A 21,917-nucleotide genomic window follows, 5' to 3' on the forward strand; every position below is an offset into this window, starting at 1 on the left:
AAGACAGAGCTGGCCCGCTCCAGCCTCTCCCAGCTTTTAAACAGCCCTTGCTTTAGTTGCAAGAAGCCGATTCCTTAGGAAGACCGGCAGGTACTCTAGTATTTGGGAACATTTTCCTTGGGGCATGGAAACAAAAGAGGCCAATATCAGGTTACACAAAAATGACCAGAACTGCCACTACCCAAACTTTTTGCTGGATCTAGGGTGAAGTCAAAACCATTCCCATTCATTCACTCATTCATTCATTCCAATAACACAAAACAAAAGGAGAAAAACTGCCCCAAGCGTGGAGCCGGCGTTATGGGGGAAGACAGAGTTCTGGTGACTGTGGATCCGAAGTCAATCACAAAGACCAGCACGGACTCTCCCTTCCGGGAGCTCCGTGAGGAGGCAAGAGCAGAGGGTGCGCAGGGACAATCTTTTTGTTTGTATAACCTGAGGAAGGCTTCCCGGAAGGCATGACTATGTGCCGGATCTCAAGTGATGAATCAGAGAAGCAGGGAAGACATCCCACGCCGGGTAAAGGGCGAGAGTCTAGGGATCAGGAAGGTGGAAGGGAGTGACCCAGGCCAGGGCAGAAGGCTCAGCTTGCCAGAGCAGAGATCATGTAGGGGATGAGGAACCATAGCACTGCTGTTACTCTTGTTAACTAGGTGCTTACCGTGTGCGGGGGGCCTGGGCTAAGTTCTCAGCGAACCAGCGAGCGTGTTGCATTAAACTTTCACAGCAGCTGTGATGCGGAACGTATTATTTCCAATGTCACCCTGAGGAGGATGGGGGTGGGAACACTTGGCCACGTGTAGGCAAAATTCAGTACGTGCCTGTACGGAATTTAAACACCATAATAAAACCAACTCGACGTCATCGGCTTTATACTGGCTCCACTCTAAGCAGTGCCAGGGATAAACCACTCCTCCCCGCCGGGGCGGATGGCTCCCATACACTGCCTTGCCACAGATCAAGACCCAGCAGGCTAATGGTCCAGGCTGGACTGCTGATGCAGGCAGCGGTCAGGGAGGGGCCGGAGGAGCAAAGGAGGCGGGAGGCCAAGAGACTGGTTAGGAAACTTTTAAAAAATTTACAAGACAGAGGCAATTAGGATGGGGAAAAGGTCGTATGCAAGAGACTTGTGATGGCATAAAACTGACAGACCTTGGTAGGCAATAGAGGAAATGAAGGTAAGGCTGAGTCTGGGATGGCTTCTCTACTGCAGGAGATAAGACGGTTGGAGATGCTGGCCCACCAGTCAGAGGAGTCGGGAAGGGGGCAGAGTTAGCAGTTAAAGATGATGTGTTCAATGACTGGATCATATGGTATTTCTATTTTTAGTTTTTTGAGGAAACTGCCGACTGTTTTCCAAAGTGGCTGCACCAATTTGCATTCCCACCAGTAGTGCATGAGGGTTTCTTTTTCTCCACGTCTTCACCAACACCTGGTATTTCTTGTCTTTTTGATTCTAGCCATTCTGGCAGGTATAAGGTAGTATCTCATTGTGGTTTTTGATTTGCATTTCCCTGACGATCAGTGATGTTGAGCATCCTTTCAGGTGACTATACTTTTCATGGCGAGCAGTGAGTAGTGTATAGAATTGTTGACTCATGATCTTGTATACATGAAACAAATATACCTCCGTATGCTAATTGTACTTCAACAACAACAAGAAATTAAAACAAATAAAGATGATGTGTTTAATCTGAAATAGGTTGTGGTCGCAATAGCCATGGGAGCTCTGAGTGGAAGAGTCTGGTGGAGCTGTAGGGATTTGGGTGGGGCTATCAGAGATGGGTGCTGGCTAGAATCTCTCCAAGTACAGCTCAGATCTTCTGACTCCCTCCTTGAAACCCAGAGCCGATTGCTTCTTTGCACCCCTGTTGGAGTAACCACTCAGGTGAAATGTTTCGCCCTGGGTGTTGATGTTAGCACTGGCATCTGAGCATAGGGGAGACGTCCAAAATAACAACTCACATGGCTGGCGTGGGAATGGAGCCATCAGAATGGAGACACCTGGGGCGCCTGTGTGGCTCAGTCGGTTAAGCGTCCGACTTCAGCTCAGGTCATGATCTCACAGTCCATGAGTTCGAGCCCCGCGTTGGGCTCTGTGCTGACAGCTCAGAGCCTGGAGCCTTCTTCAGGTTCTGTGTCTCCCTCTCTCTCTGCCCCTCCCCTGCTCATGCTCTGTCTCAAAAATAAATAAAAGCATTTAAAAAAATTAAAAAAAAAAAAAAGAACAGAGACACCTGCCTTCCCAGAAGAGCCTAGCCTAAGGTCCCGTGCTGTGCTGGGTGTAGAGATACAAAAGAGAGCAAAAAGATATCACAGTACATAAAGCCAACATAACAGCATCTATATAGTTAATGCCTGTACATCTATAAGAAAAAGGAAAACATTCGAATAGAAGAACCACTAGGAAAAAAATGCCAGAAGACACAAAAATTCCTTCTACAAAAGTGTTTACATGAATGTCCTATAGAACATAAGAAAAGATGTTAAACCTCATTAGTAGTATCTGGAGCTTGGGGAGGTCTGGGTCTGTCCAGGATGGCCAGAATGCTGGGGAAGAAATCAGGGGATTCCACTGTGGAAATATTTCAATATTTTAGTAACCGGCACAGCCACACTGTTGTGTGCCACTGAATGTCAGCCCCGGGTGTCTAATTTCCTGAGTGCCTGTTGACACATCTAACTCTATCTCTCAATCCTGCATGGTTCTTTGGGAAGGAACCAAGCTATGGGGCAGCATTCCTATGTAGTAGCAAGAGTTACAAAGGAGAATCTTTTCAGAAGATACAGTTTCCAAAAAAAGGAAAAAAAAAAAAAGCTTAGGGGTAAATCTAACAAAAGATGTGCAAGAAAATGATAAAACCGAATGGAGAGACCTTTAAAGAAGTTCTAAGTAAATGGGAGAGCCACACCATATTTAATTATGAAAAGATTCCGGGTCTCAAAGATGTGAATTTTTTACAGCATAATTGCTAGATTCAATAATTGATAGGATTTAAATTAAAATCTGAATAAGGTTTTCCCTGGAAGATAACAAGGTGATTCTAACAATAGTCCAAGAATAGCTAAGGTATTGAAGAAGAAGGAAGAGGAAAGAACTGAAGGAGGAAGAGGAGGTGGAGGAGGAGGAGGAGGAAGCAGAAGGAGCAGAAGACAGTACCATGAATAGAAAACAACTAGGTGAAGGGAACTTGCCCTAGTGGACGTCATCATCAAGTTGCAGTGGTGAACATGGTGTGGTTTGGGTGCAGGGATAGACCAAGAGAACAATGAGCCAGCAAATGTGGAAACCTGATATACAGAGAAATTACAATAGAGGCCACACGTATATTGCTACAGGGTCAGGAGAAATGTTTTCAGCAAAACAGCAGAAGTATAAACTGCAAAGGAAAAGATTAATAAATTTGACATTGGTGAATATAAGCACTAGTGTTCAACTGAATACACAAAGACTGTGAACAGATATTTACAACACATAAAACCTTGGGGCACCTGGATGGCTCAGTCAGTTAAGCATCTAACTTGGGCTCAGGTCATGATCTCACGGTTTGTGAGTTCGAGCCCCTCACTGGGCTCTTTATGGTCAGTGCAAAGCTCCCTTTGGTTCCTGACTCCCTCTCTCTCTGCCCCTCCCCAGCTCGTGCTTTCTCTCCATCTCAAAAATAAATTAAAACAAAACAAAGTGAAAAACCTCATTAGTAGTTAGAGAAACGCCAAGCCACCATTAGATAACACTTTACACCCACCAAAGTGGCCAAAAATAAAAAAAGTTGGATGATACCAAGCGGCAGCAAGGATGTGGCTCATTGTGTGATGCGTAGATTGGCACAAACGCTTTGGGAAACAATTTGGCATTATCTGCGCAAAGCTGGTAATGTGCGCGTCCTCCACTCTGCAACTCCACTCCTAGGCATGATCTGGAGAAACTCTGCACACGCACCCAGAAAGGTCAGTATGAGGCTGTTTATGGCAGCTCTGTGTGTGGCAGTAAAATATTATAAACAACTGAATTTCCCTGACCAAGAAGGTAGATAGACACATTTCGCCGTGTTCATTTCATAAAATAAATTTCTTACAAACAAAATATATTTCGTATAATAAAATAAATATGACACAAAAGGGAAAATGAGGGAACAAGGGCCACCGATGAGCAAACACAGCGCTGAGTGAACAGAGCAAGGGGTGGGCTGTTATGTGTAGCCTAACATCACTTCTCTCAAGTTTGAAATCTCACAAAAACCACAGTGAGTTGTTCATGGATGCGTAGGGGTTTTTGAAATGTGAAGTGAGGAAATATAAAACAGTCAGGAAAGGGGTGTTCTCTGGAGACTAGGAAGGGGAAAATGGACCTGGAGATAGGCACACGGGGGGCTCCAACTGTATTTACAATGTTTTATTTCTTAAGTTTGGAAATGGATAATTGGCTGTTCATTTATAATTCCCCTAGTTTTGAAAAAAAAAATCTGGTCGTTGGATGCACAAAATTCGATTTGTTTCATAGTCTGTGCCTTCAGATAAACTCTTTGTATCTGGCTTTTCCAATGCATTTTTTCTTTCTTTTACTTAACCCATTTTAAAATAATATAATGAACACCCGGTAAACCCATCATCCAATCCAAGGACTAGGAAAATAAGCGATAATTCACACCTACTTATGTGTTCCTCCCTTATGCTGCTTCCAGCCCCCCCGGAATTTGGTGTGTTCTATTTATTTGCTTTGTATGTTAATGTTAGCACATATATATGTAAGCCTAAACAACATATTGCTGATGCCCAGGGCTTTGGAACTCGATAAACAGCATACCAACTGCACACAGTCTCCTGGAACTCAGTTTTTTCCTACTCACCATTATGTCAGCAGGATTGCTTTGCAGCCCTCTCTGGCTCCTGGGTGCCCCTCTCCTGCCAGTGCCTCTCCCAAACCCAACACCTATTTCCTGTACTCTGTCACCCCGCTGGCTCACGGAAGTTCCCAATCAGACAACACAGAATCCTGGTCCCCCAACATCCTTGCCATGTGATCTTGGGAAAGTGGCTCCACTCTCCAAGCCCCAGCTCCCTGGTCTCTGAAATGGAGAACATAATAGGATTTTTCAGGATTGGAGGAGAAAATGGATGTGGAGTGCTTAGGGCAGTGCCCAGTCTGTTGAAAGTGCTTAACATACACTGTTAGCTCTACACATGATGGTCAGCATGACTTTCAGTCACCGCGTGTGCGCTGCCCTGTGTTCTGGACCTGTTTAATAAGCAAGCCCATAAGCCAGTGGGTAGTTCTTTTGGTTCCTTTGTATCTTGACTGAGGCTGGCTCACTGACTCAAAAGAAAACAATTGCTAATAGCAGAATCTGTGGCATTCACTGTAGGTTCTTGGGAGCGATACTATCAAATCAGGGAGTTTCCCTTCTCTTCCCCTTTCTCTGTCCTTTTTCACCCAGATCACCAAGGTCTGGCCAGAAGGAGAGGGAGAGAGATGGAAATTGTAAGGGCAACTTGGAATAAAGGTTTGAGTGGCTCGGGGAGGCTGGAGGAGTTAGGATAGTTCAAGTGAGCGCCCAGTGTCCACAACCCTAAAACCCAGACCCCTCTCAGGCTGGTCCCTGGGTAAACCATAGTTCATTTTGTTGGCCTCCATTGGAGGGGAAAGTTCATTGAGTCAGCCAGTTCCTAATTGTTGAGAATTAGGCAAAGCTATTTAATCTCTTTATGATAACATCATCATCTGTGACATCAGACCTAAGAATGACACAGTGCTATTGTGGGGATGGAATAAAACAGTGTAAGTCGGGGACCTAATAGTTCTGAGTTTTTACATCTCTCTATCTATTTATAGATATAATTCTAGACTAGATATACAGCACTCAGTAAATAGTAGTTCACTTCCCCCCTTGAATGAGTGACACCTGAATACACACAAGGACAGGGAAGTCTGGAATAAAAATAAAGAGATTAGCAAATCGTGCTCCAGAAGTTTATAAAAAGAAAAGGAGCTGAAAAATAGGATCAGGATGAGTGCAGGTGTTCAGTTGTCCAGGAATTGCTTTCCTCATTCATGCCATTACTGCCATGTCTACTTAATTGCTGGGACCCATGTCTGTCATACACCGGAGCTCTCATGGGCAGGTGCATAGCTTCATCCTTCAGTGTATCAGGAGCAGAGCTAATCCGGAAGATCCAAAAACCCCAAAAGGAAAGCCCACACCATAGAACAGTGGTGTATGCCTGCTTGATGAGCCCACACGGTTCAGTTTTCTTCCTGAGAACCTCATCTCCCAAAGGCAAGACATATATAACTTGCGAGGTGTGAGCTATAGTTAGAAGACCTCCCCACCATTACCTTCAGCCTGACTCTGCTTGTGTAGCACCTGTGGTGGGAGTAGGGGAAGGGGAGTGGGCCAGGAGGGGGCATCACTCTTGCAGCATCTGGTCCTCACAGCAATCCTGGAAGTGAAGATAGGGATGCTTCCCAGAGAGGGACACTCAGGCACAGAGAGCTTGAAAGCTTTGCCCACCCAAGCATCTTGTATGGACCTCGCTATCATCCTATCTACTTTCCCCTCAGTCCACAAAATGTGTGAGGCAGCTTACCCAAATCGCTGGAATTCTAAAAACTAATTTAACCCTTGAGGCAGTAGATAGAAGGAGAATGAGCAGGTAGGTGGGTGGTGCAGGGAGAATGTTGGGGGAAGATGAGTTCATCCCAGGGCTCCTTGGAAGTGAGGAACAACTCCCAACTCCTTGATCAAAGCAAACACGGAAGCAAGTTCTTGGTCCACACTCAGATACATCGATCTTTCCCTACTAGCAGCATTGGGCCGCACCATTCTGCTAGACAACCTCCCTGGGGTGAGAAAGTGACAAAGCAGTGAAACACCAAAAACACAAGAATCCAGAGCTGAAGGAACCTGGTACCAGCCTGAGTCAGGAGCATCTTTCCCAGGTAGTAAGTCTTGTCTGTCTTTCCACTAGGGGGAGCTAGAAGAAGCTCTTGGAGGAGGAGGGTTGGGCCTGCATCTCTTAAAACCTAGCTCAGGCGCTCATGGCTGGCTCTGTAGGTAGACCACGCAAGGTTTGATCCTAGGTTGTGAGTTTGAGCCCCATGATGGGTGTAGAGATTACTTAAAAAGGAAAAAAAAATCCCTAGCTCAGGGGTAGCGCTGGCCCCCAAACTTGACTCACGATGGCAGTGGCTCTTGATGAGCAGAGACTAGAAATATGAGTTGCCTGCAGCTGGCCAGTGATTACAAGACAGTAGAGCCATCAGCATCACAAAAGATGCAGGGGCAGAGGGAGTCTGATAAAGGCAGAAGTTATAAGCGGTCATTATTTTAAAACACGCATTTAAAAAGCAGACAACAGTGGAAGTTATAGCCTGCTCACGTCTTTAAAAGTTGGCTACTCAGCAGCTAAGTCTTGTTTTTTTCACTATTTAAAATTGTACGTGTTTTAATTTTATTTAGTTTGCATTTTGCTAATTTTTTTTCTATTAAAATTTTTTTTAATGTTTGTTTACTTTTGAGAGAGAAGGAGAGAGACAGAGCATGAATGGGGGAGGGGCAGAGAGAGAGAGAGACCACAGAATCTGAAGCAGGCTCCAGGCTCTGCGCTGTCAGCACAGAGCCCAATGTGGGGCTTGAACTCATGAACCATGAGATCGTGACCTGAGTTGAAGTCGGATGCTGAACCTACTGAGCCACCCAGGTGCCCCTTGCTTTCTAATTTTGATTATATATTTTTTAACTTACTGAAGTTTACCATTGTTTTATGATTGATACTATTGATTTTATTATTTATGATTCCTTCTATTACTGCACTAAACTTAGAATTCCTTTGCTCAGAAATCTGACAATTTTTTTTTCTCAAAATTGTTCTGTAGTTTGACATTTTTATAGGTAACTTTTAAATTCATCATTATTTTTGTTGTTGTTGCATAAAGTGATGGGATGGTTCTAGATGCTTTAGCAGTTCTTTGCTAAATAATTTTCCATTCTCTCTTACATGGCAAGTCTTCTTAAAAATAAATTGGTACAGGGGCACCTGGGTGGCTCAGTTAGTTAAGCGTCCCATTCTTGATTTAGGCTCAGGTCATGATCTCTGGGTTCGTGGGATCTAGCCCCACGTCAGGCTCTGTGCTGACAAGTGTGGAGCCTGCTTAGGGATTCTCTCTTTCCCCACACCACTCTCTGTCCCTACCTTGCTCGCTCGCTCTCTTTCAAAATAAGTAAGTAAACCTAAAAAAAAAAGATAAATTAGTACAAATGATTGAAAAACATAAAGCCTGTTTCAGAATTACCTGTTTTTATTCAGAATTACCTGTTTTACAGAAATTTGTCTGTTTTTAGTAACATGCCATTGAAATCACTATGATATTATGATACATTTTTATATCTTGTATGAATATCCGCCCTCCCTTACTTATGTGGGTTTGAAATTTCTTAGATATTCTCTTTCCTCTTGTCCTCACTGTCTTCCTCCTCCTTCTCTCTTTCTTTCTCCATGTTTTGTTTCTTCTAACTGAAAAGTAATTGGGAAAAGTAGCTGTGCTGTTTTCCCCAGTCAACATCATAACTTGAGTATTTCACATATCCTGGAAAATTATTCAAATCATTAAATTGGAATGGATGCTAATATTCAACTACATGGAAATTTCATTAATTGAATTAGCCATATTCGATGATGGACATATAAGTCATTTGCAGAATTATCGTCAACAACAATAAAAGCTCTATTTCAAAGTTATCTATTCTGTTTTAATGATCATCAATGAAAAAGGAGTATTTTTGTGCCTATATCTTCACCCATGTTTTTTTTTACTTAATACATATTTATAAATGGAATTATTGGGAGGCGCTTAGTCGGTTAAGTGACCAACTCTTGATTGCGGCTCAGGTCATAATCTCACAGCTCATGGTGAGTTCGAGCCTTGGGTCAAGTTCCATGCTAGCAGTGCAGGGCCTGCTTGGGATTCTCTCTCTCTCCCTCTCTCTCTGCCCCTCCCCTGATTGCTCTGTCTCTCTAAAATAAATAAACACACTTTAAAAAATGGAATTATTCAGAACATTATCAGTGCTTTTGGTACTTACCACCAAATTGCTTTCCAAAAGAGGTACATTAATTTATATCCCTATCACAATGATATCAGAGTTCCTAGGGTTTTTTTTTTTTTTACCCCTTTAGCACTGTATATTATTAGTTAAAAATATTCACCAGTTTGGGAAGTGGGCAATGATACCTCATTTTTAAAAATTAGTGTATGCATCATTACAAAAAGTTTGGAAATTTTTTGTGTGTTTAGTAACCATTTATATTTCCTCCATGATTGTTTATTTTTGTTTTTCCTCCCTTTTTCTAAAAACATGTAACATTTTTCTCATTGTTTTGAAAAGAACTCCTTATTTACAATAAGGACATTAGTCTGTCATGTGTTTATTCACCAACAACAATTTTAAAGAAGTTTTGCCAATGAACTTCTCTGTTTCTTCACCTCTCTGCCAAATGGAATCCTTGGGATTTTTACAATCAAAATCTCATTAAAGCCATAGATTAATTTTAAGGGGATAAACGTCTTCTTAATATTGACTTTTTCCATCCAAGATGGTATGACTTCCTATTTATTCAAATGTTTTCTACATCTCTGTACACTTTTTGTAGTCTACATCAAATGGGTCAAAACATTTCCTTTAAGATTATTCTGCTATTTTCTATTTTTATTGTCACTCTGGATAAGGTATTTCTATTATGATAACTGCTAACTGCTTATTGTTGTATACGGGGATGTTGTTACTCTTCGAATATTTGTCTTAAGTATAGTTATCTCAGTTAATACTCATTAATATAATAATTTCTAGTTTATTTTTAGGCTTTCTAGTTATATGAAGATCATCCAGCTAGTGTTTTTCTTCTTTATTAACACTATTTTGGTTTATAATTATATTTCATGTTTTGGCCAGAATTTTCAGAACCATGTTGAAAATTTAAAAAGGAACATTCTTGTTTTGTTCCTGGTTTCTAGATGCCTGTCTAGATTTTTCTTTCTTTGCTCCCCTGGCTTGAGAGTTGTGATCTCTAACAGCACTCTTTTCTTTTTGGTCAGATAAAAAATATTCTACTACAACAGAACATCTAGGACGTAGCGTCCTAGTAGTTAAATCCTCTCAAATTTAACAGGCACACGTATTTGTGTGCCTATAGAATCCTACACACCTAGTTACATGTATACGTATGTACTCCAAGTGTTCTTTTTTGGAAGCCTGGGTAGCTGGTGATGCATTAACAGAAATGAGATCCCAGGAGGAGCTTGGGGAGTTATCTAGAGATAGTGACCAGGACACTGAAGCATTGTCCCAGGATCTCCTCAAAGGGTCTTCCTTTACAGGACAGGCCAGAATTCACATGTTGAAGAGACATGAGATTTAACTTATGGAGAACTCAGCGTGAGTCAACACTTAGATGTGGTTGCCAAAAATAACCAGGACGTTCTAGCTGCATGAAGACAAACATAGGGAACGATGACGGTCAGTGCTCACCAATAGCCTGATACATATGCTAGGTGTGCTCACACAGATGACTCATGTCATTTTCTCGAGGCCAGTTCGAAGCGTCAAGGGAGAAACCGAAGATTAGTACCTAAAATGAGGCAGAGCAGGGGACGTGCCACGGTTTTGATGAAGTCTAGGGCCTGGAACTGAAGCAGTACACCCAAGATAGAGCTTGATGTGGCACGTTCAACAGTGAGGGAGCCAGTCACTCCATTGTGTTGTGAGGAATTTAAAGCACTAAAAAATTTAAAGTTTTTTGGAAGGGCTATCACATGAAGGGCAAACTCTATGGATATAGAGTGAGCCCCAAACAATCAACCTACTCCTGAGCTATTACTTGCTTGCAGATTTCAATTACCATCTATCTTCATGCTGGTTAATCATGAACTATCATATCTGCAGCCCAGGCATGCCCTGGATGTCCTGTAGGCAGCACCCTCAGTCTTGGGGGGTTGAGGGCTTCTCAAAGGCCCATCTGGAAGCACTGAATCCAATCATATGGAATAGTCATAATCATTATTTCAGTAAAATTTGTTGAGTGCTTATTATGTACTAGCCACTGAACTAAATACTTTGTATTCATTACAAAATGAATGTTGAATTCTTCCGCTCATCTTACCAAGTACGTATGGTTACTACCTTGCAGAGAATTTGAGTGAGACCCTCAGAGGTAAGTTAGTGTCTCAAGGCTAGCTATCTGCCTGAAACCAGTATCCAAAGGGTTAATGAGACCAATAAACACAGCTGCAACTTTTCACCCTGGCCTTTCCCATTTGCCTTTAAAGTTGCCTGACTTTCCTGGAGGAGGTAGATTTGGGGCATTGTCCTCTTGTCTCCACCTCTGGCTTCCTTTCAAATAATCCCTTTCCTTGCTGTGTCCTCAAGGTCCCAGTGATAGTCTCTTCTGTGCATCAGGCAGATGAACTTGGGTACAGTGATACAACCAGTAAGTGGTGTAGTTGGGTTCAAGCTCCAGGTTTCTCTGGCTCCAAAGGTAAGCTCTTTCTAGGACACAAACACCACAGTTCCAGAGAGGGCAGATCAAGGTAGGAGGCACCGTGCACTGGGGAGGCCCAGACACAAGGGCCCTCTAGGTGCCTGATGTTTTAACAGCTGCTGCCTCATTCCATAAGCCTATCAGAAGTATGCTTTTCAGTTAAAGGGATGTTTGGCCTTTTATGTTTTGAAAGGCACTCACAAACCCTTCCACGAAACTGTGGGAGGACAACCTGTTTCAACAGAAATCCCTGCCATGTTCCCGTTGAAGGCTTTCGCCCACACAACTCCATAAAAGCCTGTTGTTTTCTGGATGTAGAGAAACCCTTTTATTTCAGAGAATGCGAGGGTGAGGATGGCTAACAGACATAATTGTTAAGGTTAGGAATTCCTTCGATTGCAGACCCTGCAGCCTCCACGATAGAGACACTACTTTGCATGGTTATACACACGACAAAACTCTCAGGAATTAGAGCCGCCATACTGGCAGATCTGCTGGAGTCATCACCCATCTGGGATGCTGCAGACTTCAGGATGTTCCCCGCCTTCCTTCTGGGATCTTCTGGGCATTAGGCACCTGTCTTACTCATTTTTGTATCCCTGAGATTAGTCATGGTTTATTCACCATCAGGACTTCTTTCCTAACAGAAACCTTACCATCACCTCTCGGAAGGAAACGTGGAAATTGTGTTGTTTCCCCCAACCGTCAGTTTTCCCTATCATGACCATGACAGTGGCAAACAAACTTTCTGCCAAGAAAGATAGGCCAGATCACAAGTCAAAAGGAAAATAAACAAACCAACCCAAACAGATATATAAGTAAAGGTAACATTATAAGACACTCAGGGGAAAATGATGTCAGGAACAAAGTAAGGAGCAGGGAAAGGAATGGTTAGAAATATATTCCATAGATGTGTATCGATTTGGACAGGTTTAATAATGCCAAGAACACAATTAAGAATAGAAGCAGAGAAAAACATGTCTACAATGAGACACTGAAAGAAAAAAGTCTAGACAACATTTTTTTTATCTGTTAGAGAACCAGACTTAGAGCCAGAAAAGAAATGAAAACAAATCATATTGTAGACCTTTTAAAAATTTTCTGTCTTTGGATGTTTTTTCTTTGCAGGAATAGCCAATAGCTTCATGATTGTGTGATTTCTGGGTGTGCTAGGAAGGCCCATCATGCTATTTGTTTCCTTCACCTTGAACAGAGGTGTGTCAAATTCTCAGGAGTGTCAAAGGAGGAAATGGCCCCTGGGCCTTGCCCTCTTCCACACAGTTTATGACGAGCCCAGTGACAACCTAACAAAAACAGCTCTGATGCAGAGTGACCCCAACCCTGCACTAGGTATGGGGCAGTGTACCCAAGGCTGAGAAACAGCCCCAGCCGGAAGCTCCTGAAACAATGACACAAGTGAGGGAAGATCAGTGCCAAGGTGAGGAGTTAAAAATGAAAACATTATGTCTGAGACATAACTTGGAGACTAATAATAACAACAGTCCTCTGCATGCGCATTGATCCCTGCAGTTTTTATAAAACATTTTCACAAGCATGACATGATGTATCATTAATAGGGTTGAATCATTATTCTGATTTTTCAGAAGAGAACATTGAAGTCTTCTTAACCAAACAGGATTTTATCCCCTGTCTGATGAGTCCTAAGCCCACTACCCCTGCTGTCCACACAACACCTTCAGACCAAATAGTGTAAGGATGGACTGGCTGTGTATTTATTATTATTTTTTTTAATTTTAATGTTTTTATTTATTTTTGAGATAGACAGAGACAGAGAATGAGCAGGGGAGGGGCAGAGAGAGAGGGAGACACAGAATCCGAAGCAGGCTCCAGGCTCTGAGCTGTCAGCACAGAGCTTGACGCGGGGCTCGAACTCATGGACTGTGACATCATGACCTGAGCTGAAGTCGGACGCTTAACTGACTGAGCCAGCCAGGTGCCCCTGGGCTGGCTGTTTAAACACCAGATGGGGCAAGGGTTCAAAGAACTCTGAACTCAGGAGGAAAGCTTTGGGTTTTACTTACCTGTGACAGAAAGACATGGTTTCTTGATCGATATGATGAAAAGTTAGTGGACCATGATACACCTGGGACTGAGTTCCTTCTCTGCTGTTTACTAGCTGCAGGTCTCTTGGAGAAGTTACCACTCTGTGCCTCAGTTTCGTTTTTATAAAATAGGGACAATAGTACCATCTCAAAAGTTGTGCAGATTCAGTGAGATTCTGCATGCGGTGTACTTAGCATTGTACCTGGCATGTCACAAGTGTCCCATAAGTGTTGGAACGCTGGCTATTGTCTTAGTCTGCTCAGAATGTCATAACAAAAAATCATAGACTAGGTGGCTTAAAAGCAGAATTCTGTTTTCTCATAGTCCCAGATCAAGGTCTGGCAGGGTCCGTTTCTGGTGAGATCTTTCCTTCTGGCATATGGACAGCTGCCTTCTCACTGTACCTGCATATGGTATGCACACATGGAGAGAGAGGGAGAGAGAGAGAGAGAGAGAGAGAGAGAGAGAGAGAGGGAGAGGTATCTCTGGTGTTTCTTCTATTGGTTAGCATGTTTCTATGACCTGATTTGTTTCTTCATTTAATCCAAATACAGCTACACCAAGGGGTTGGGGCTTCAAGGTGTCAATTTTCTGGGGAGACACAGTCAGTCCATCACATCTATTATTACCAGTGTTATATATTTTCCTTTTCAGTACTAATAAAATCATTGAGGTGATAGATAGTTGCACAAAAAGATCAAGGTATGAAACATTAGAGTCAGAGCAAAGACTGCTGCAGAGACACGGAAGGAAGAGGAGGAAGGAGTTCTAGAAGTGAGGGACTCTTTAATTCCTCTGATGGTATTGAGAACTTACTAGGCATTTCTATGTCCTGGAGACCCAAGGAGTGTAAGTGTGGAGTCAGGCAAGTGAGAGCCAACTTCTCTGTGCTGAGCTCTGCCTGAGCTGTGCTGGGAGATGAGCATGAGGGTCCTACGAGAGCCAAGAAATCCTCATTGAAGGGCAAATATGGGAGTGCCACGAAATGTTTCGAGGGAAGAATAACCAGCGTGGAATGCAAGAAAACCATCAATAGAGATCATTTCTAGCCCTGACTGGCTAAAGACAAGAAGACAAAATGGACGGAAACGGGGGACCCAGGAAGTAGGGTTGGGAAAGAAGAGGGAGATCTCTCAACAGCACAGAGGAATCACAGTGCTCCTTTTCAGCAGGAAACAGCCCTGAGGGCTGCATCAAACTCCGAAGACCACACACACAAAAATAAACACTGTATTATTTCCTGTAATGAAATAATGTTCTAATCAAACCTCCAAATGCCCTCCCTTATCTGGAAGTGAGAAGATGACTAATTTTCTCTTGTCAAGGCATTACTGGAACAAGTTCTGTCTGTATGGTTTTCTAAGAAAATAATTGGATTTGTATAATACCTTCACAAAGCCTGGATGTCCCCTCCCTTCCAGAGAACATACAGTAGGGAGGAGCCAAGGCTCTGGGAGCCAGGAACTCAGACTCACAGCTAAGCACATGTGCTTAAAAAGGCCCATATATAAGGTTGGTCTTGGGCAGCAAGACTAGAGCCTGTCCATTTGCTTAAAGAAGCAAGATCTTCAGTGCAGGTAAATTTCTTTAGCTCCAAGAGTGGATCCAGTTTAGCCCAGAGCCCCTAGGGACCTCCAGAGACTCTGGCTTCAGAAGATGAGGGAAAGGTAGCTGCTTCTCCTGGCTTGAACTTTGCAGGTTAGAGTGCATACGGAAAGAGCTGTGGAGTCTGGAGACCTGCATTTTGTTCTCAACTTTGCCATTGCGAATCCGTGTGACCTTAAGGAATAGACTTCAGCCCTTTGGCCTCCGTCTCATCATTAAAAGAAGGGGGTCTTCGCGCCTAGGGGATCTCTGAGGTTCCTCCAGCTTTGATTTCTATCCGTGGTTATTTGTGGAGTGACTCATACTTCTAGGTGCTGACATTTCCCAGGGCTCAGAGCATTCCAGGGGGCTTCAGAGCTTCCTTGATTTTGGAAGGGGTTGGGAGGTGACTGGTTCCTGTCTGGAGCCTTGTGAGATCCTGATGTTCTGGGAGGTAGGCTCTTCTCTGGGTGCGAATAGGGAGGCTGGTTTGACTTCTGTGAAATCAGATGTGAAGACTACAACAGTGATGCTGTTCACATTCTGTGAGAGGGAGATAGTTCCTGAAGGAAACCAGAATGTGCCACCCTAAAATGTGCCTCTTTGTTATAAAAATTATGTTGAGCTGAAGGCAATTGAGCAGTAGTAAACACAGAAAAAGTTCTCCCTTTTCTGCCTACAGTCAGGAAATGAATTCTCCTTTTATTGGAGACATGCTCTTACAGGCCCAGAGAAGGCAATAGACAAACACACCTACTTAAACTAACTCTTATCTTCCTTGTTCTTGTCCTAGATAAGGAAGTTCATGTCTTAGTTAAAGAGATTTAGGACTAATTAGTTTTAGTTGGGCTACCACTAGCCCAAACTCCTTTGTCTGGTCAATTATTCTGATTTATTATTTCTTTGTCTAAAAGGTATGAAAGCTTCCTGCTTTGGCCACTTTGGGTCTTTATCCCGTGTTCCCACATAAAGGCCCCTATGTTCATGTAAAGAGTCAATAAATCTGTGTGCTTTTCTCCTGTTAATCTGTCTTTGTCAGTTTCATTTTCAGACCCAGCCAGGACCCTAAAAGTGTCGAGGAGAACTTTTTCCTTCCCTACATCTCTCACAGAGTAGTTATCTGTATGGTGCTAGAACTCATTTAGACCAGAAATCTAGAAGTCACTGTGGTTGGAGCCATTTGCTGGCCTCTGGACATTAGAAGTCACTAACTGAAGCTCTGGATGATTCTAGAGGAAGGCAGTCAGCTCTCAGCTCAGTTTGTCATCCTTTTTTGTGGTTTGGGGCGGGATGCACCCTGGATATGGGTTAAACATTGTTCCAGAAATGCCAGGTGTAGTCTTCAGGAACTCAAGGCTAGGACAGTGATCCTAGCCTTGAGCCAGTGGAGTGGACCTACCTTTTTTGATCTGGGGAATCTCCCTGACAAGATAGGGTGAGAGGGTGTCTTTGACTTTTAGAATGAAGATTCTTGGACTTGGTGGGTGCTGACCATTATACAGAGTGAGCACCTTGCAGTGAAGAGAAGAAGGCCCTCACTAGAGGGAGAGCCTGGCCACTGATCTTGATTTCCTTGTGGGCAGAAACTCTAATTCATCCTGTACTCCTATAATCAAGGGCAATGCTGGCCCATATAGAGGCACTCAATAAAGCCTTGTTTAAATGAGTTGAATCTACCACTTTTCAATCTCCCTGTAAATCTCTCTACTGACCAACCAATAGAAAGGAATAGAATAGACTCATCTATTAGTGGCATAATTGGCTTTGTGATAAATGTGTCCACCCCAAGGGTAACCAGTAAACTGATTTCTAACACAGAGATTGGTTGTGCCTTTTTTTGAAAGTTACGTAAATGTCATCATAGGGTCGTTGTGCCTGGATTTTTTCACTCAGCACTGGTGTTTGTGAATTCTACCCGTATTGTACCAAGTAGTTCTTGTTTGTTCATTCTCAATGCTGTGTGGTATTCTGTTGTGTGAATGTAGCCCAATACTATTCATCCATGTTCACGGGCATATGGGTAGTCCATATCCAGTCCAGGCCTAGTTTGAATAATGCTGTTATGAATGTTGTTGTATATGTATTTTTGTGCATAAATTTAAGCATTTTTATTGGGTTACATCCAGGGATTGTTGTATCATAGGATGTGTATATGTTTAGCTTTAGTATTTATAGACAAATAGTTTTCCTAAAAGATGTTTTTGATGGACTTACTTTTTCCAAAGTTCTGTCTTAGTTTCTAACTACACAGCATGATATTCTAGAGTAGTATAAATCATAACTGAAGATGTGGGGCTATCATTCCTCAAGTCTGGGACTGAGCCTTTGTGGGGGCAGGGAATGCTCTTACTCAGCATCCTCCTACCCTGTTCACACACTTGAACAATGGTCAAGTAAGCGCTAGGTCATGACAGATTCAGGACTGTCCTTTCCAGGCAGCTCCTTTTACAATGGTCTCTGTTGCATAAGATCAGAGACCCTTAGAATACCTTTTCTAAGGTAATACGTTGGTACATCAGAGAGGAGACTCACCTGTGAGGAGAAGATCAAGTGTGCTGGAGGGGCAGAGAGGCCTCTGGGGAGGAAGGGAAACTTGGGCTGAACTTTGAAGGATGGATACATTGGAACCAGATAGAGCAAGAAAAACCCTGTGTCTGTGTGCACATAAAAAGATAAGTTGAGATAGAGGAGAGGAGTGTGCTGCAGGTTGTTTACACAGAAGGGGGCCAAAACACCAAGAGGTGAGCCATTTGCTTTGAGGCTACGGACTGTGTGGATCTGAGGGGAGTGGTGTGGAATGGCCACTCAGAAGCAAATGTAGGATCAGTTGGAAGAAAAACTACCTCTGTCTGACCAGGTAATGCAGCACTAAGTCTTGGACGCTTTTAAGATGCAAATGCTCTGGAAAAAAATAAGAGGAACTAATTTAGATCTGTTTTAAAACTGATTCTTATTCAAATGTGTTTTGAAATGTTCAGAAAGGAAACAAATCAAAGCGGTTGGTCCATTAAAAGTGTGGACGGTGGTGGAGAAACATGGGCAGGGACTGACCCTGGGTGGGTGCTGTAAGACCAGAAGCAGGCTTGAGGGAACAGAGTGACCCCACTTGGGTTCTAGATGAGGGCCTCACCCCCATATGGCTAAACAGGCTGAGGGCCCATTGAACTTCCTCAGATGTCTCACATGTACACAGAGATGCTGAATGGGGTGACCGCCAAATTCCTTCTAGCCTGATATTTGGTTCATATGCAATGAGTGACACCATTCCACACAGCTAAGTCAATATTCCTAAGCCCAAGGAAAGCTATCTCCCCAAAGGTGTCTGTATTTCTATGAGGCCACACATTTGTGGCTGTGCAGTGTCCCATGGAATCAGATGGAAGATGGGGCAGTTGTGAGTGGTAGAGAGCTCCAAAAAAGTTTAACATCTCCAAATAGGCATACAGTCAACCCATAGGAACCTTCAGGAACACTAGCTAAGTAGGAGGCTTTCTGCCTCTCCTCCTCCCAATCTATTCCCAAGGTGTATGTTGCCTTTGGAGACTCCTTTCTCCTTGAAGGCTGACCTTAATTTTACTTTGTTCCCCAGGGTGCTTTGCCTTAGAATCTGCATAATTCCTCTGGAAAGTAACCCCAAAGCCAGCATGGATTAGAAGGGAGGGCTGTTAATGAAGCCCCCGAAAGCAAACCTCAACCTAAATTAGTCCTTAGGGATGTGATCAGAACAACAGAAGAGCAACCAAATGATTGACGGCTCAGAAAAAAAATTTCACATTTTATATCTCATTTAAGCTTCACATCAGGAGGGGTCAGGGAGGGTAGGCTTTTATCATTCTTTACGTTTTGCAAATGAAGAACCATCCATTTGTTCATTTAGTCAGCCTGTCAGCAAGCATTTATCAAACATCTGTTTATTCATGATATATTGCCTGGCTTTGTTGAATCCAGAAAAAGATATATACCATTCTTATCTTCAATAGCTCATAGTTGGGGCACATTCCTCATTATTTCCTCAAAGACAAATGTCTCATCCAATAAATAAAGGAATGCTTGAGGTCTTCTGTTAAAAACTATATCCAAATTAGACATATCTAAATAGTAAAAAATTTCATGATCCTTTCAAACCATTAATTTTGCTGTTGGGGAGGAAAACTTTCCTCTACCCTCCCAGATTCTTTTGCCTGGTCTAAGAATTAAATTGACATGAAACAGATTAACAAGAGAAAATAAAATTTAATTATGTAAGAGGGGTCCAAAAGAATATGGCAATCAGGCAATTGAGGCTTATATGCCATTCAAAGCTAATGAAAAGGAGGTAGGGTTGAGGACTTGAAAGGGAGACAATCCACAGGAAGATGAAAACGAGTAAATGTTTGGTAAACAAATGTTTGCTGAGCCTATAGCAACAATGGGAGACAGAGAAGAATTTTAACCAACAGACTTTTCTAGGTCCTACCCTGTCTACCACACCTAATTCATACTGTACTGTAGTTATCTATGGTAATAGCTCCTTTTCTGAAATAAGTCCTCTATCTAAACTCTCTTACTTAGGCAGTCAGGAGAGAGGCAAAAAAAGAAACACTTCTTGAGTCCTCCGTTTCTTAAAAATAATCAGCCTAAAATAGTTCACATGCCAAAGAGACAGTTTGGGGTGGCAAATTTTGCTCCCCTACACTGCAAAATAATTTTTCTTTTACAAACAGGTCATGATCTGTTCATAGAGATGTGGGTTTTCCTATTCATAATCAGTACCCGCAAAACCACGTGAAAGCTGCCCAGGAATGTCTGATGTCATCACATCTAAAAAAATTAATTAGAGACAAGACTTTAGCACAGAGAAATGGCAGGCCACATCTTCAAGTCTTTTTGAGACACAAATGTAACTGTAAATGCTAAGAGCCTATAAAAAAGTAATGAATCAATTAGAGATAAAATTCCGTTGCATTAAGATAAATTCTTCATGATGGACCCAGTTAATCACATTTTATTCTCTGAATTCCTACTTGGAGCCTACCCCTGTGCAATAACAGTTTATGTGAATTACACAGTGCTTTAAGCAAACTTCTCTACAAAGGGCCAGCCAGTAAATATTTTAGGCTTGTTGAATATATGATCTCTGTTGCAACTACTCAACTCTGCTGTTGTAAAGTATGTTGCAGAAATAGCCACAGACTATTACCTTGTACAAAAACAGGTAAGTGTAGCTGTGTTTCAGTCAAATTTACTTACAAAAACCAGTGGTGGGCCAGATTTGGCCCATGGGCCACAGTTTGCCAACTCCCGCTTTAAAGTTTTTTTCAAACCACTTTACACAGTTATCTCTTTTGAGTTCTGAGAGGGGACACAGTATATGTGAGCTCCATTTTACAGGTAAGGAAACCAACTCAGAAAAGATAAGGGGTCTGCCCACGGTCACACAGGTAAGAAGGGACAAACCCAGCTACGTTCTGGGTGTTCTAATTCCACATCTAGTGCTCCGTGACCACTGTACCTCGCCAGTGACACAAAAGAAGTATAGTCCCTGCCCAAGATAAATCAGGCAGGGCCGACACGTAGTCTTGTTCTTTTGTTCCAGCTGCCAAGAGCCTGGGATTGATCATGTTTCCAATCCGATGCTTTTTATCATGCAGACAGACCATGGTGTGAGAAGCCTAGGTTTCTTTTCCAATTTTACCTCTGACAGCTTGGTGGGTTGTGGCGGGATGCCAGAGTTCTCTGGCAATCAGTCATCCCCTAAGAGGATTCTTTAGGTCCGTAGCACCTGTGAATGAGAATGTGGTTCTTACTTCTTTTGTTTCTTTTCCAGAGCCCCGTCTCTACCCTTATGTGAGTTAAGGGCTAAGTGTATGTGCCTAGCGTGAGTACAGTGTTTGGCACAGTGTAGGTGCTCAGTAAACATCTGAATTCACTGAACATCAGGGCAGGGACTCAAGGCATGGAACACTCAGGTGTCTCACCTGGCCATGCCCCTCAGTGTTCACCAGCCAGTTAGCACCCAAAGGCCTCATCTGGATTAGGAGCACGAGGGACACCCCATCATAAATGTCCCTCTTGCCCCGAACATCTATCGCGAAGTCAAGGACAACCAATGTTCACAAGTGAAGGTGGAGGCTCTGAGTACTAATTTGCTGAGTATGAGTGAACCCTGACATGAAGAACGTGACAGAGGAGTCTAGCACCCTCTGGGGAGGCAAAGAAAGGACGTTCAGGCATGGGGGGGGGGGTGTCTCTAGGCTGCACACTTGCATATCAGGTGCCCCGGTCAGCTTTTCCACATTCATTTGCATAGTCTTATGCTAATGGCCTGCTGCAGCACTGTCTACTTACAATAGTTAAAATTAATTTCCAAATACAACCAAGATGCATCTGGCCCTTTGCAGAGAGCTGTGGCAATCTGAGAACAAGCTGATTTCACCCACAACTTGTAACATACAGAGGACATATAAGAATCGCCAACTGCCCACATCTGGGTGTAGACTCTCCTTCAAGTGCCTTAGGAATACTTATTTAAAGGCAAGATATTTGTGTGTGTGGTTTCATTCTGAAATTTGTAGGGTGAGAGGATCTTGTGTTGGGCACTTTATCCTCTGAGCCCCACAAGGCACCAGGACTCGTTATGTGATGGGATGTTTTCGGGCATGGGGAGAGATCTGAGTGTGACCCAGCCCTTCGGAAGGAGGGCACGAGCCTGGGTCAGCTTCTGAAGCTGAGGGACCTGTTATTATTTGTCATGTCAC

The 21,917-nt window shown here is 43.0% G+C and overlaps 1 protein-coding gene across 1 annotated transcript in view; it reads left to right on the forward strand.

Moving 5' to 3' along the window:
* The window catches only part of CAPN14 (calpain 14), a 69,942-nt gene that overhangs the window by 19,298 nt on the left and 28,727 nt on the right, over positions 1–21,917 (forward strand). The gene's annotated exons all lie outside the window — the stretch shown is intronic.

This window comes from Acinonyx jubatus, chromosome A3, assembly GCF_027475565.1.
Source record: "Acinonyx jubatus isolate Ajub_Pintada_27869175 chromosome A3, VMU_Ajub_asm_v1.0, whole genome shotgun sequence".
Lineage (NCBI taxonomy): Eukaryota > Metazoa > Chordata > Mammalia > Carnivora > Felidae > Acinonyx > Acinonyx jubatus.